Below are 17,846 nucleotides of genomic sequence, written 5' to 3'. Positions count from 1 at the left end.
GTAGATATTCAGACACAGACTGATTTCCTTGGACGAGTGCGAGAAATTCACGCTGCTTGGTCTTCATAACTCCAGTAGGGATGTGGTATTTTCAAAACTTATCCTTAAATTTCTCCCAGGTGATTTCCTCATCACTCGGCCACATGGCCTTGGCATTTTCCCACCATATGGCAGCTGCGCCTTCAAGGTAATGAGTTACAAATGGAACTTTATCATTTCCTTTAGTACGGACAATCTCAAGCTTTTTCTCCATGGTACGCAACCAATCATCGGCATCCAACGGGTCAACAGCCCGACTAAAACTGGGTGGATTGGTCCTCTGAAAATCTGACAGCTTTGAATGATGCCCACTCCGATTTCCATTCTATCCAACCATAGCTTGAACACTTCTCAATATTTCAATCAGATCATTGTTTCTTTTCTCTTCAAACATATGCATAATTTGCTCGGTGGAGGGAGGATCAGGCGGTGGAGGTGGTGGCTGAATGTACGGCTCGGGAGAATGTCCTGCCTGTCGTGCAGAACGACGAATAGGAGTTCCCTCACGAACGTTGCTACTGCTGCCTCCGCGCGTCATCCTTTTGTGAATTTTTCCCAAGACAACACAATCGAGATGAGAAACACCCAAAAATAAAATTGGGGAAAAGCCAGCGACAAATCCCGAAAGAAAGCAGAAAAAGCGAAAAATATGGCGAATAAAGTCTCAACATAATTATACATAGACTCATACATGAAAAGTAAACAACATGACTGGTTCACTACTCTCATACAGGCAACGAAACATCATGACTACATCCATACATCAACCAGACAGCTGTGAATACTCAAAGATACTACTGCTCTGCTAGTGCTGTGGCGTCCTCCCCTGAAGTGGTCTCGGATCCCGAACTGACATGGTTAATGTAAACCTCCGGGTTAAAGGTAACACGACGTCACTGCCTCGAGGGCTCTCCCTCAGGGGCAGGGGTAGGATGAAGCATCGGGGCTACAGGGGTAGCGAGAAGTGAGACCCACTCGGCAGAAGTACTGAGAGGGTTCACGGCCGAGACGCCCGTGCTACTCGGGGAGTAACCGGCGAAATAGGGGAGCTAGAACTGACTAGGACATAAGGTGTAAATCCCAGTGAAGATGGAGTAGTGGCGGATCTAGCAGTGACCAAAGTAGTGGCTAAAGAAGTACGAGTACAAGTCAGCTCTCGAGCCAGCTCGTGGATCATGAGATAGCTAGCCATGATATAACGAGCAAGGTGGCTAGCAACGCTATCAGACTCCGGATCAATGAGAGGGAAACGGACACGATCGTTGTCGTGCAGATATGGGTAGTAGTAAAAACCTGGGTGGTTCTGCATTCGGACATCGTTGTAACGAAGCTCGACAAGGACCTCGAATGCAGCAAACTGGACAGCCTGAGAAGCGGTGGAGGCATAACCGCTCCAAGAAGTGCGAGTGTAAGAGCTGGAATCGGAACTAGTGCGCAGAGTGACCACTGCGTGATACTCATATACTGAATCAGCTAGATGCTCCTAGTACACACGGTAGACTGGGTCGTCTCCGAGAGGATACAACCGACACCACACGTTGCGAAGGAGGTGTGGTGACGTGTACGGCATCAGCTACAACTGGCACGGATACGGCACCAGAGCCATCTACACCCACAACCATTAGTAGGTTAGCATAAATATATATATATATATACCGAATGCATGCAACTCAATAATCAGCACAAATTACTACCGGCACTAAAAAAACTCGTATCTAGCGCGTCGTAGCCTAGCGTGGCCTACAGTCAGCGCGGCTCTGATACCAAGCGGTGTGGCACCCGGCTCAGAGCGACCGGTTTACCATACATTGCCAGCCCAAAGACCATGTCTTCTGGCAACACACAACATCTTGGTATAGAATAACAACCGCTTTATTGATGCTAGCGGAACAGAGTTACATTACAACAGCTGTCGAGGCCAAGCGGCACACTCGGTGCGGCTAAACAATATGTACATTATTTAGTGAACATAAATGGGCCTCAATCCGAACAACTACGTGGCAGCGGAATAACGTCGTGGCGGAAGCTCCATATCAGAGGGACACCGATGTGGACATAATCTAGACTCGGACAACGCTCTCCTCCAATGATACTTTCCTGAAATCTGGCATGACACGCCAGGTTAGTACATTGAATGTACTTGCAAGCTCACAACAGGCATCATCATAATGACAAACAATATCATGATATTTAACCAATTATAAAAATGCAACACTATATGCCAACATGTTGTGATCATGCTCGAACGTCCCTCGGGACAGCTTACCAATCGTGATAATCTCTGGATCACAAACACTCCACCAAAGTGGTCAGATCACAAACACACCACCAAAGTGGTTAGATCACAAACATACCACCAAAGTGGTTAGATCACAAACACACCACCAAAGTGGTCAGGATACACCACCAAAGCGGTCTTTCTCAAGAGCAACTCGTGATCCTTACGGCGATCACAACCAGGACCATCATTTGGTCCCAAATGCCTCGATGGCCTTTCTGCCATCCATGAACAATGCAAAGTTCATCGCTTAGTGTGCAATTTTTATTAAACGTTGACTCATGGTGGGACCTACTACGAGGTGTCCGTAACCGTGGACTCGGCTATCGATAGATTACACACTCTGCAGAGGTAGCACACTGTACCCACACCACGGAACCCATGGCCTCGCACTCCCATTCGGGTGGACCAACGGCATTTCGACAAAACCCCTCCATTGCCACAGCACTCTCCCGGACACTCCGACCCAAATCCCCCAACGAGCTGGTTCTGGGTGGCCCCGTGTCTACCAAAGACACCCCGACCACCGTCATGGTCAAAACACTCCCACTCGGGGACACTCCCACTCGGGGACTCGGTACCATAATCTCATCAACGAGCACACAAGATTATGTCTGCTCACCGGGCCAGGGCAAGCACGACATAACCTTCCCTAGATGGAGGCACCGACCAGAGGCCGTGTCAATGGACCGAATGAAGGCCTTCCCACAAAGGAAAATGTGGTTGCACTGGAAAGAAACTCGATTCAGCGGCACCATGACCGAGTCAACGGTATATTCAAGTTGAGTTATATTCAGGTTTAGATCCAGGTGCAGTAGAGAAGTTTTCACACACCAAGTAATTTTCTGGTCAGTAACTTTGTGATGTTACTGTGGTCAAATGGCTTGGAGTTTGAAGCTGTGCTTTGGAGGCTAGTGATAAGTTACTAAGGTAAAGATGCATAAGAAATTTCAGGTCAAATGGAGCAAGTAAAATGGTAGTTGCTGTAGAAACCACCATTTCTGTCCAGAATAGAAAAGATTTTCTGTAGCAAAAATATTCCAAAAATTGATGAAATATTTTTGCTCAGGAAGGTGCACTAGGGTTCACAGAATATTTATGAATTATCTCAGATTTTTCTGAGCCATAAAAATTGGGGTTGCTTTGAAGCAAACAGATCTGGCTTAGGGTTTTAGAGACAAAATGAATATTTTTTTAAGAAAATATTCCAAAGATTATTTTTGGGGTGGGTCAGAAGTGAAATAATGATTTAGGAGGGAAGCCAAGAATGCCCAAGTGTTAAAGTCCATATGAAAAGATTCAGAAACCCCAAGTTTCAAAAAATTCAAATGAAAAATCAAGCAAATAAGAGGGGGCAAAACCCAGGCTGTCACACATAATGAGAATAATCATCCAAAATCACCAAGTAGTATAGATAGCCCATGTTACTCGCTACGGGAGACGTCCAAACATCACTATGAAGCAATTGAAACGGAAAAGTGGAGACTGCGGTAGACGCACTAAAGGGAAGACGAACGTGCTTGCCTGAGCGACATGCCTCACAAGAGTGCTCGTCGAGCTTGTTACATGAGAAAGAGAAACTCCTAAGAATTTTACGTAACACGGTGGGGTTGGGGTGGCCCAAGCGAGCATGCTAGAGGTCAACGGCGGCAGCAAGGGCGACTGGTGTGGAGGTGGAGGCGCCGGCATGCATGGGGTAGAGCTGATCAGGACTGTCAAGTCGGTGAAGGATCATCCGGGTACGAGCGTCTCAGAAAAGCCAACATCGTCAAATTCAACAGTAAGTGGGTTCTCACGAGTAAGACGACGAAAGGAAACTAGGTTGGTGACTAATTCAGGTGAAACAAGAACATTAGACATAGTAATGGGTGTGTAAGTGGAGGGAAAACTAGTGCTACTGATATGAGTAATAGGTAAGGAGGAGCCGTTGCCGACGGTGATACGAATGGGTGTGCGAACAGGAGTGGAGGAAGTTAGGTTACCGGGATGAGTTGTCATGTGCGCAGTAGCACCTGAGTCCATGTACCAGTCGCCTCCACCGACAGAGCTACTCGGCGACGACGCGAACTGTTGGGCGGTGAGGAGGGTGGGGTCCTGTGACATAGGTACCGGTGGTGGAGGGAGGCCCTCGTAGGGCAACACCGGGGTGGGTGGGCCATAACCACCGAGGGAAGCTGGCGGCGGGAGGCCCCTGTAGGGCGGCGCCGGGACGGGTGGACCATAACCGCCGACGGGCAGCGGTGCAAGGAGCACGCCGATGAATGCCTGGTGGCCTGCGGGGAGAGCCTGCAGGTAGTGCGGTGCCCCCCGGTGCCCTGGGCCGTCTGCTGCCCCCCTCCTCCTTGCAGCAGCTGCTGGGGAGGCGTGGGTGGCGGCAACGGGTAACACCAGCCCGGAGAATTGATCGACGGGGTGGGTGAAGCATGGGCGCCAGCCATTGGTGAGGCCAGCTGCATGTGGGTGAAGGGAGCCGACGCGTCTGCGTACGTGTAGCCGAAGAGAGACGACGCGGCAGAAAACATCGTAGCGGCGGTGGCGGCGTCTGGAGGAGGAGTCACGGCGGTGCATGGTGGGGATGGGTGGCGGTGCGGTGCAACGGTGGCGGCTAGAGAAGACGGGGTTGGCACGGCTGCAAGAGGGCAGCGACGATGGGGATGAGCGGTGGCGGCGGCACGGACCAGCGGCGGTGGTGGGAGGATAGAGAGCGGCGGCGGCGGCGACGCACAGAGGAGAGGAGCGGCGGCGGCGGCGACGCACAGAGGAGAGGAGCTGCGGCAGCGAGGGCAAGGACCTGCAGCGGCGGCGATTGTAGCGGAATGCGGCGGCAGCTGGCGGCCGGAGAGAACCGGCGGCGGGTGGAGGGAGCGGCAGCGGTGGCGGCGCGATGGAGGCGCAGCGGCGGCTAGCTAGGGTTAGGATCGACTTGCGATTGATACTATGTAGAGAGATGTTTTGCAATAAAATAATCGTTGTATGGATGAGGTGCTGGTGCACGTATATATAAGTATAGGGTAGGCCTCAACCTCAACTATACACAACTAGGAGGTGGGCCACAACACGTAATACATGCAACACAAAGTATCACTCAACAAAGAGAGTCGCCCACAAGCTTGGGGGAGGCTTGTCCAATTACTTAATGCTTTGCCTGATCATCCTCTCAAGAAAAATGAAATACTTGATATCTTTTATAATGGACTAACCGATGCTTCCAGAGACCACCTGGATAGTTGTGCTGGTTGTGTTTTCAGGGAAAGATCTGTTGAGCTAGCTGAATTGCTATTGAATAATATATTGAGTAATGATAATGATTGGACACTTCTTGAACCAACTCCTAAGCCAACTTCGAAGAAAAGGGGTATTCTATTTCTCAGTCCTGAAGATATGCAAGAGGCAAAGAAATCTATGAAAGAAAAGGGTATTAAAGCTGACGATCTTAAGAATTTACCACCTATAGAAGAAATACATGGTCTTAATAACTTGACATAGGTAATAAAGGTAAATTCTCTCTATAGATTTGATGAAGGTGATATTCCTCGTAATAAGTCTGCTAGCCAATGCTTGGATGAGTTCGATAATTTTATTGTTAAACAAGAAGACTTCAATGCTTATGTTGGTAGACAATTGAAACACAATTCTTATATGATTGAACACTTGAGTGATTATATGTCTAGAGTTAAAGGTGACCTTAAACTTATTAGTAAACATGCTTCTATGGTTACCACTCAAGTAGAACACGTGCTTAAAGTACAAGATGATTTGCTCAATGAATTAAATAATAAGAAAAATGATAATGTTGTTAGAGTTGTGACTAGAGGGGGAAAATGACTCAGGAACCTTTGTATCCTGAGGGCCACCCTAAGAGAGTTGAGAAAGATTATCAGAGAACTAATGTTGATGCACCTAGTCCTTCTAAGAAGAAGCAAAAGAAAAATGGCAGGACTTTGCATGCTTCTAGTGAACCTATTGTTGACACACGTGAGAATACCAATGATATTTCTATTTTTGATGCTGAAACACAATCTGGTAATGAACATGAACCTAGCGATAATGTTAATGATGATGTTCATATAGATGCTCAACCTGGCAATAACAATGATGTAGAGATTGAACCTGCTGTTGATCTTGACAACCCACAATCAAAGAATCAACATTATGATAAGAGAGACTTCGTTGCTAGGAAGCACAGTAAAGAAAGAGAACCATGGGTTCAAAAACCCATGCCTTTTCCTCCTAAACCATCCAATAAAAAGGATGATGAGGATTTTGAGCGCTTTGTAGAAATGATTAGACCTATCTTTTTGCGTATGCGTTTGACTGATATGCTTTAAATGAATCCTTATGCTAAGTATATGAAAGATATTGTTACAAATAAAAGAAAGATACTGGAAGATGAAATTTCCACCATGCTTGCCAATTATACCTTTAAAGGTGGAATACCTAAGAAACTAGGAGATCCAGGACTACCAACTATACCATGCTCCATTAAAAGAAACTATGTTAAAACTGCTTTATGTGATCTTGGAGCCGGTGTTAGTGTTATGCCTCTCTCTTTATATCGAAGACTTGATTTAAATAAGTTGACACCTACTGAAATATCTTGAAAATGGCCGATAAATCAACTGATATACCTATCGGTATTTGTGCGGATGTGCCTGTTGTGGTTGCAAACGTTACTATTTTAACAGACTTTATTATTCTTGATATTCCCGAGGACGATAGTATGTATATTATCCTTGGTAGACCCTTTTTGAATACTGCAGGGGATGTTATTAATTGCAATAAAGGCAATGTCACTTTTCATGTTAATGGTAATGAGCATATGGTACACTTTTCGAGGAAACAACCTCAAGTCTACAGTATCAATTCTATTGGAAAAATTTCAATGATTACTATTGGAGGTTTTGAATTCCCTCTTCCTACTTTGAAGAAGAAATATTATATTCTTATTGTTGGGGACATGCATATCCCCGTCGAGGTAACCTAGTGTTATTCCAAAATTCTCCGTTTTCATGTTATTTGGAAAGAGTTTGTTAACAAGACTTGATCAACCTTGTTAGTGGATTCCTTTTGATGAGCATGAGATGGATGGAGTTATAAAGCACAACTCTATGTACCCTCCCTTTACTTTCTGTTATTTAGATTAAATAAAGCAAAAATAATAATTTCTGTCTGTTTTTTGAATTATCCTTGCAATAAAAATACCCCGAAAATAAAAGTTCTCCAAATGTCCTGAAAATGAAATATGATTTTCTGTAGAATATTTAAGAATTACTAGCACTGAGAACACACCAGGGGGGCCCACCATTTGGCCACGAGGGTGCAGGGCGCGCCCCCTAAAGGAAATATGCCCTAGAGGAAATAATAAAGTTATTATTTATTTCCTTATTTCATGATAAATGTTTATTATTCATGCTAGAATTGTATTAACCGGAAACATAATACATGTGTGAATACATAGACAAACATAGTGTCACTAGTATGCCTCTACTTAACTAGCTCATTGATCAAAGATGGTTAATTTTCCTAACCATAGACATGAGTTGTTATTTGATCAATCGGATCACATCATTAGGAGAATGATGTGATTGACTTGACCTATTCCGTTAGCTTAGCACTTGATCGTTTTTGTTTACTACTATTGCTTTCTTCATGACTTATACATGTTCTTATGACTATGAGATTATGCAACTCCCGAATACCGGAGGAACACTTTGTGTGCTACCAAATGTCACTACGTAACTGGGTGTTTATAAAGGTGCTCTACAGGTGTCTCCGATGGTACTTGTTGAGTTGGCATAGATCAACATTAGGATTTGTCACTCCGATTGTCGGAGAGGTATCTCTGGGCCCTCTCGGTAATGCACATCACAATAAGCCTTGCAAACAATGCTACTAATGAGTTAGTTGCGTGATAGTGCATTACAAAACGAGTAAAAAGACTTGCCTGTAACAAGATTGAACTAGGTATTGGGATACCGACGATCGAATCTCGGGTAAGTAACATACCGATGACAAAGAGAACAACATATAGTGTTATGCGGTTTGTCCGATAATGATCTGCGTAGAATATGTAGGAACCAATATGAGCATCCAGGTTCCGCTATTGGTTATTGACCGGAGACATGTCTCGGTCATGTCTACATAGTTCTCGAACCCGTAGGGTCCGCACGCTTAAAGTTCTGTGACGATCGGTTTTATGAGTTTATATGTGTTGATGTACCGAAGGTAGTTCGGAGTCCCGGATATGATCATGGACATGACGAGGAGTATTGAAATGGTTGAGACATAAAGATTGATATATTGGAAGCCTACATTTGGATATCGGAAGAGTTCCGGGTAAAATCGGGATTTTACCGGAGTACCGGAGGGGTTACCGGAACCCCCAGGGGACTAATGGACCTTGTTGGGCCGTAATGGAAAGAGAGAGGGGCCGGCCTAGGGAAGGCAGCGCGCCCCTCCCCTCTGGTCCGAATTGGACTAGGAGAGGGGGGCGGCGCCCCCTTTCCTTCTCTTACTTCCCCTTCCTTTCCCCCTCCAAGTAGGAGTAGGAAAGGGGGAATCCTACTCCTACTAGGAGGGGGATTCCTCCTCCTGGTGCACCAACAAGGGCCATCCAGCCTCCCCCTTGCTCCTTTATATACAGGGGTAGGGGTGCACCTCTAGACACACAAGTTGATCACAAAGATCTCTCCCTGCCGTGTGCGGTGCCCCCTCCACCATAATCCACCTCGGTCATACTGTAGCGGTGCTTAGGCGAAGCCCTGCCACGGTAGCTTCATCGACATCGTCACCACGCCGTCGTGCTAACGGAACTCTTCCCCGAGCTCTTCTGGATCGTGAGTTCACGGGACATCACTGAGCTGAACGTGTGCTGAACGCGGAGGTGTCGTACGTTCAGTACTGAAGATCGGTCGAGCGTAAGGACATTCGACTACATCAACCGCGTTGTCATAACCCTTCCGCTTAACGGTCTACGAGGGTACGTGGACGACACTCTCCCCTATCGTTGCTATGCGTCACCATGATCCTGCGTGTGCGTATGATTTTTTTTTTGAAATTACTACATTCGCCAACAGTGGCATCAGAGCCAGGTTTTATGCGTAGATGTTATATGCACGAGTAGAACACAAGTGAGTTGTGGGCTATACAATTCATAGTGCTTACCAGCATGTCATACTTTGGTTCGGCGGTATTATTGGATGAAGCGGCCCGGACCGACATTACGCGGACGCTTACGCGAGACTGGTTCTACCGACGTGCTTTGCACATAGGTGGCTAGCGGGTGTCAGTTTCTCCAACTTTACTTGAACCAAGTGTGGCTACGCCCGGTCCTTGAGAAGGTTAAAACAACACTAACTTGATGAACTATCATTGTGGTTTTGATGCGTAGGTAAGAATGGTTCTTGCTCAGCCCGTAGCAGCCACGTAAAACTTGCAACAACAAAGTAGAGGATGACTAACTTGTTTTTGCAGGGCATGTTGTGATGTGATATGGTCAAGACATGATGCTATATTTATTGTATGAGATGATCATGTTTTGTAACAGAGTTATCGGCAACTGGCAGGAGCCATATGGTTGTCTTTTTATTGTATGCAATGCAATCGCCCTGTAATTGCTTTACTTTATCACTAAGCGATAGCGTTAGTCGTAGAAAAAATAGTTGGCGAGACGACAACGATGCTACGATGGAGATCAAGGTGTCGCGTCGGTGACAATGGTGATCATGACGGTGCTTCGGAGATGGTGATCACAAGCACAAGATGATGATGGCCATATCATATCACTTATATTGATTGCATGTGATGTTTATCCTTTATGCATCTTATCTTGCCTTAATTGACGGTAGCATTATAAGATGATCTCTCACTAAATTTCAAGATAAAAGTTTTCTCCCTGAGTATGCTCCGTTGCCAAAGTTTGTCGTCCCGAGACACCACGTGATGATCGGGTGTGATAAGCTCTACGTCCATCTACAACGGGTGCAAGCTAGTTTTGCACACGTAGAATACTTGGGTTAAACTTGACGAGCCTAGCATATGCAGATATGGCCTCGGAACACTGAGACCGAAAGGTCGAGCGTGAATCATATAGTAGATATGATCAACATAGTAATGTTCAACATTGAAAACTACTCCATTTCACGTGATGATCGGTTATGGTTTAGTTGATATGGATCATGTGATCACTTAGATGATTAGAGGGATGTCTATCTAAGTGGGAGTTCTTAAGTAATAGGATTAATTGAACTCAAATTTATCATGAACTTAGTACCTGTCAGAGTAAGTGACCACGGGTAGCCTAGCCGGCTCCCCCTGGCCTTTCTGAAAAAATTACGAGCCGATCCGGCTCTCAAGAATCCAAGACATGGGGCCGCCTTCCCCTGGCCGGCTGTCTCCCAGGCCGGCTATTGGAAGGCGGCCCGACTTCAGCCCTCATGAAGAAAGCCGCGGAGTGAAGCCTGCCACCCCCGAATCCCGGATCGCGCCTGGCACAGTGCGCCGTACGGGTGGCCATGACCCGTCCGGCGCAGCACTGTTGCCATGTTGACCCTGATGTCATCGACGGGCTACCAGTACGGCCCACGGGCGGTGGGCCCCTTCGGGCAGAGAGACACCCGAAGGCGGCCTGGCCTCCCCCAGTCGGCCCAAGACGGAGCCGGCTCTCTCCAGCCGGCTTGCCACCCCCTCGAAGGAGACGCCCCATTAAGGAGACAAGACGCGGTGAGGCTACAGTGGTCACCCGCCGGACGGCAGCACTGTAGCCATGCTTACCTCGGCGAAGCCCTCATCACCAAGATTGAGCAACAGTAACCAGCCACCGACAAGGCCCTGGACAGTGGGGCCTGCCTGTCGACCAAGGAGCCGGTAGCCGGCGGGACCCACCAGCCGGCGGGCCCCAGCAGCCGGCGCAGAAGCCGGAGAGCGAAGACACAGACGGCTGGGCCCCACGCCCAGCCGGATTACCATTGTAGCCCCGGGGTGTAGGCCTATATAAACCCCCCGGGACACCCATGCAAAGGGGGGATCCCAGCTAGTTTTAGACACCACGTAGGGAGGAGAAGAGAGCAAACAGAGCCCTTCTTCCTCCTCTCGCCAAACAGCTCAAGGAGCATCGTGTAGCTACTTGTTCATCTAGTGATCATGCGGAGACCCCGTAGAGCAGCAGTAGGGGTGTTATCTCCACGGAGAGCCCTGAAGCTGGGTAAGATTCGCCGGCGTGCATGTCTTTGCCTCATCCCGTTTCCAGGCACCGGCGATGTTTTACTGGCTCCCACAATGATAAGCCACCCGTTGGCATATGTCGCACCTACCACCCGACAGTACCTGATAGTATTTTGCTTATCTATGTTGTTGTAGATAGATGGCCCATGCTGTTGTTCCGTTGAATTTGAATGTGTTCCTTGAGAAAGCAAAGTTGAAGGATGATGGTAGCAATTACACGGACTGGGTCCGTAACTTGAGGATTATCCTCATTGCTGCACAGAAGATTTACGTCCTGGAAGCACCGCTAGGTGCCAGGCCTGCTGTAGATGCTGGTGATGACGTTAAGAACGTCTGACAGAGTAAAGCTGATGACTACTCAATAGTTCAGTGTGCCATGCTTTACGGCTTATAACCGGGACTTCAACGAGGTTTTGAACGTCATGGAGCATATGAGATGTTCCAGGAGTTGAAGTTAATATTTCAAGCAAATGCCCGGATTGAAAGATATGAAGTCTCCAATAAGTTCTATAGCTGCAAGATGGAGGAGAATAGTTCTATCAGTGAGCATATACTCAAAATGTCTAGGTATCATAATCACTTGACTCAACTGGGAGTTAATCTTCCTGTTGATAGTGTCATTGACAGAGTTCTTCAATCACTTCCACCAAGCTACAAAAGCTTCGTGATGAACTATAATATGCAAGGGGTGAATAAGATAATTCTCGAGCTCTTCACGATGCTAAAGGCTGCGGAGGTAGAAATCAAAAAGGAGCATCAAGTGTTGATGGTTAACAAAACCACCAGTTTCAAGAAAAAGGGTAAAGGGAAGAAGAAGGGGAACTTCAAGAAGAGCAGCAAGCAAGTTGATGCTCAAGAGAAGAAACCCAAGTCTGGACCTAAGCCTGAGACTGAGTGCTTCTACTGCAAACAGTCTGATTACTGGAAGCGGAATTGCCCCAAGTATTTGGCGGATAAGAAGGATGGAAAGGTGAACAAAGGTATATGTGATATACATGTTATTGATGTGTACCTTACCAGAGCTCACGGTAGCACCTGGGTATTTGATACTGGTTCTGTTGCTAATATTTGCAACTCGAAACAGGGACTACAGATTAAGCGAAGACTGGCTAAGGACGAGGTGACGATGCGCGTGGGAAATGGTTCCAAAGTCGATGTGATCGCCGTTGGCATGCTACCTCTACATCTACCTTCGGGATTAGTTTTAGACCTAAATAATTGTTATTTGGTGCCAACGTTGAGCATGAACATTATATCTGGATCTTGTTTGATGCGAGACGATTATTCATTTAAATCTGAGAATAATGGTTGTTCTATTTATATGAGTAATATCTTTTATGGTCATGCACCCTTAAAGAGTGGTCTATTTTTGTTGAATCTTGATAGTAGTGATACACATATTCATAATGTTGAAGCCAAAAGATGCAGAGTTGATAATGATAGTGCAACTTATTTGTGGCACTGCCGTTTGGGTCATATTGGTATAAATCGCATGAAGAAACTCCATACTAATGGACTTTTGGAATCACTTGATTATGAATCACTTGGTACTTGCGAACCATGCCTTATGGGCAACATGACTAAGGTGTCGTTCTCCGGAACAATGGAGCGAGCAACAGATTTGTTGGAGATCATACATACTGATGTATGTGGCCCAATGAATATTGAGGCTCGCGACAGGTATCGTTATTTTCTCACCTTCACAAATGATTTGAGCAGATATGGGTATATCTACTTAATGAAACATAAGTCTGAAACATTTGAAAAGTTCAACGAATTTCAGAGTGAAGTGGAAAATCATCGTAACAAGAAAATAAAGTTCCTACGATCTGATCATGGAGGACAATATTTGAGTTACGAGTTTGGTCTACATTTGGAACAATGCGGAATAGTTTCGTAACTCACGCCACCCGAAACACCACAGCGTAATGGTGTGTCCGAACGTCGTTTATGCTTTACCGCTATCATTTTGGGTTTATGCTTTAGAGACGGCTGCATTCACGTTAACACGTCATTTATTGCACTTTACTAGATATGGTGCAATCTATGATGTCTCTTACTGATTTACCACTATCATTTTGGGTTTATGCTTTAGAGACGGCTGCATTCACGTTAAATAGGGCACCATCTAAATCCGTTGAGACGACGCCTTATGAACTATGGTTTGGCAAGAAACCAAAGTTGTCGTTTCTTAAAGTTTGGGGCTGCGATGCTGATGTGAAAAAGCTTCAACCTGATAAGCTCGAACCCAAATCGGAGAAATGTGTCTTCATAGGATACCCAAAGGAAACGGTTGAGTATACCTTCTATCACAGATCCAAAGGCAAGACATTTTTTTGCTAAGAATGGATCTTTTCTAGAGAAGGAGTTTCTCTCGAAAGAAGTGAGTGGGAGGAAAGTAGAACTTGGTGAGGTAATAGTACCTGCTCCCTTATTGGAAAGTAGTTCATCACAGAAACCGGTTCCTGTGACACCTACACCAATTAGTGAGGAAGCTAATGATGATGATCATGAAACTTCAGATCAAGTTACTACCGAACCTCGTAGGCTAACCAGAGCAAGATCCACACCAGAGTGGTATGGTAATCCTGGTCTGGAGGTCATGTTACTTGACCATGACGAACCTACGAACTATGAGGAAGTGATGATGAGCCCAGATTCTGCAAAATGGCTTGAGGCCATGAAATTTGAGATGGGATCCATGTATGAGAACAAAGTGTGGACTTTGGTTGACTTGCTCGATGATCGGCAAGCCATTGACAATAAATGAATCTTCAAGAAGAAGACTGACGCTGACGGTAATGTTACTGTCTATAAAGCTCGACTTATTGCGAAAGGTTTTCGACAAGTTCAAGGAGTTGACTATGATGAGACCTTCTCACCTGTAGCGATGCTTAAGTCCGTCCAAATCATGTTAGCTATTGTCGCATTTTATGATTATGAAATTTGGCAAATGGATGTAAAGACTGCATTCCTGAATGGATTTCTGGAAGAAGAGTTGTATATGATGCAACCTGAAGGTTTTATCGATCCAAAGGGTATTAACAAAGTGTGCAAGCTCCAGCGATCCATTTATGGACTGGTGCAAGCCTCTCGGAGTTGGAACAAACGTTCTGATAGTGTGATCAATGCATATGGTTTTATACAGACTTTTGCAGAAGCCTGTATTTACAAGAAAGTGAGTGGGAGCTCTGTAGCATTTCTAATATTATATGTAGATGACATATTGTTCATTGGAAATGATATAGAATTTTTGGATAGCATAAAAGGATACTTGAATAAGAGTTTTTCAATGAAAGACCTCGGTGAAGCTGCTTATATATTGGGCATCAAGATCTATAGAGATAGATCAATACGCTTAATTGGACTTTCACAAAGCACATACCTTGATAAAGTTTTGAAGAAGTTCAAAATGGATCAAGCTAAGAAAGGGTTCTTGCCTGTGTTACAAGGTGTGAAGTTGAGTAAGACTCAATGCCCGACCACTGCAGAAGATAGAGAGAAAATGAAAAGTGTTCCCTATGATTCAGCCATAGGCATTATCATGTATGCAATGCTGTGTACCAGACCTGATGTGTGCCTTGCCATTATTCTAGCAGGGAGGTACCAAAGTAATCCAGGAGTGGATCACTGGACATCGGTCAAGAACATCCTGAAGTACCTGAAAAGGACAAGGATATGTTTCTCGTTTATGGAGGTGACAAAGAGCTCATCGTAAATGGTTACGTTGATGCAAGCTTTGACACTGATCCAGATGATTCTAAATCGCAAACCGGATACTTGTTTATATTGAATGGTGGAGCTGTCAGTTGGAGCAGTTCTAAACATAGCGTCGTGGAGGGATCTACATGTGAAGCGGAGTACATTGCTGCTTCGGAAGCAGTGAATGAAGGAGTCTGGATGAAGGAGTTCATATCTGATCTAGGTGTCATACCTAGTGCATTGGGTCCAATGAAAATCTTTTGTGACAATATTGGTGGAATTGCCTTGGCAAAGGAATCTAGATTTCACAAGAGAACCAAGCACATCAAGAGACGCTTCAACTCCATCCGGGATCAAGTCCAGGTGGGAGATATAGAGATTTGCAAGATACATATGGATCTGAATGTTTCAGACCCATTGACTAAGCCTCTTCCACGAACAAAACATGATCAGCACCAAGGCTCCATGGGTGTTAGAATCATTATTGTGTAATCTAGATTATTGACTCTAGTGCAAGTGGGAGACTGAAGGAAATATGCCCTAGAGGCAATAATAAAGTTATTATTTATTTCCTTATTTCATGATAAATGTTTATTATTCATGCTAGAATTGTATTAACTGGAAACATAATACATGTGTGAATACATAGACAAACATAGTGTCACTAGTATGCCTCTACTTAACTAGCTCATTGATCAAAGATGGTTAAGTTTCCTAACCATAGACATGAGTTGTTATTTGATCAATGGGATCACATCATTAGGAGAATGATGTGATTGACTTGACCCATTCTGTTAGCTTAGCACTTGATCGTTTTTGTTTGCTGCTATTGCTTTCTTCATGTCTTATACATGTTCTTATGACTATGAGATTATGCAACTCCCGAATACCAGAGGAACACTTTGTGTGCTAACAAACGTCACAACGTAACTGGGTGATTATAAAGGTGCTCTACAGGTGTCTCCGATGGTACTTTTTGAGTTGGCATAGATCAAGATTATGATTTGTCACTCTGATTGTCGGAGAGGTATCTCTGGGCCCTCTCGGTAATGCACATCACTATAAGCCTTGTAAGCAATGCAACTAATGAGTTAGTTGCAGGATAGTGAATTATGAAACGAGTAAAGAAACTTGCTGGTAACGAGATTGAACTAGGTATTCGGATACCAACGATCGAATCTCGGGCAAGTAACATACCGGTGACAAAGAGAACAATGTATAGTGTTATGCAGTTTGACCGATAAAGATCTTCGTAGAATATGTAGGAACCAATATGAGCATCCAGGATACGCTATTGTCTATTGACCGGAGACATGTCTTGGTCATGTCTACATAGTTCTCGAACCCATAGGGTCCGCATGCTTAAAGTTTTGTGACGATCGGTTTTATGAGTCTATATGTTTTGATGTACCAAAGGTAGTTTGGAGTCCCGGATGTGATCATGGACATGATGAGGAGTCTTGAAATGGTTGAGACATAAAGATTGATATATTGGAAGCCTACATTTGGACATCGGAAGAGTTCCGGGTAAAATCAGGATTTTACCGGAGTACCGGAGGGGTTACCGGAACCCCCCAGGGGCTAATGGGCCTTGTTGGGCCATGAGGGAAAGAGAGAGGGGCCGTCCTAGGGCAGGCAGCGCGCCCCCTCCCCTCTGGTCCGAATTGGACTAAGAGAGGGGGGCGGCACCCCCCTTTCCTTCTCTTTCTTCCCCTTCCTTTCCCCCTCCTAGTAGGAGTAGGAAAGGGGGAATCCTACTCAATTCTCCTCCTCCTGGTGCACCAACAAGGGCCGGCCAGCCTCCCCCTTGCTCCTTTATATACAGGGGCAGGGGGCACCTCTAGACACACAAGTTGATCACAAAGATCTCTCCCAGCCGTGTGCGGTGCCCCCCTCCACCATAATCCACCTCGGTCATACTGTAGCGGTGCTTAGGCAAAGCCCTGACACGGTAGCTTCATCAACATCGTCACCACGCCATCGTGCTGACAGAACTCTTCCCCAAGCTCTACTGGATCGTGAGTTTGCGGAACATCACCGAGCTGAACGTGTGCTAAATGCGGAGGTGTCGTACGTTCGGTACTGAAGATCGGTCGATCGTGAAGACGTACGACTACATCAACCGCATTGTCATAACGCTTCCGCTTAACGGTCTATGAGGGTACGTGGACGACACTCTCCCCTCTCGTTGCTATGCATCACCATGATCCTGCGTGTGCGTAGGAATTTTTTTGAAATTACTACGTTCCCCAACACCCTCTGCCTTGTGGACCCCACGTGGATCTCCTCCACTTATTCCAGCACACACTCATTTCGTCTTCGTCCAAAAAAATCCTCCCATAGCTCAAACCCGTGTGCTAGCTCATCTTGCTACCATTTTCGATCTCCTTGCTCAAAGCTCCATTACCAAAACTATTTGGGGAGATTGTTCTTCTGTATGTGACTCCTCCAATGGTCCAATTAGTTTTTTTTCTAGTGCTTTATTTATTGCAAATTTTTGCTGCTAAGGTGACCCTGTTCTTGAGCTTGCATGTCAAATTTATATGGTCCAAAGTAGTTTTAATGCATGATATGGCCTCTAGGCACTTGTAGGAGTAGTTGCTAT

This window comes from Triticum urartu, chromosome 5A (genome assembly GCF_056163025.1).
Source record: "Triticum urartu cultivar PI428250 chromosome 5A, HENAU_Tu73, whole genome shotgun sequence".
In the NCBI taxonomy this organism is placed as follows: Eukaryota; Viridiplantae; Streptophyta; class Magnoliopsida; order Poales; family Poaceae; genus Triticum; species Triticum urartu.
Note: the sequence above shows the minus strand (reverse complement) of the source record.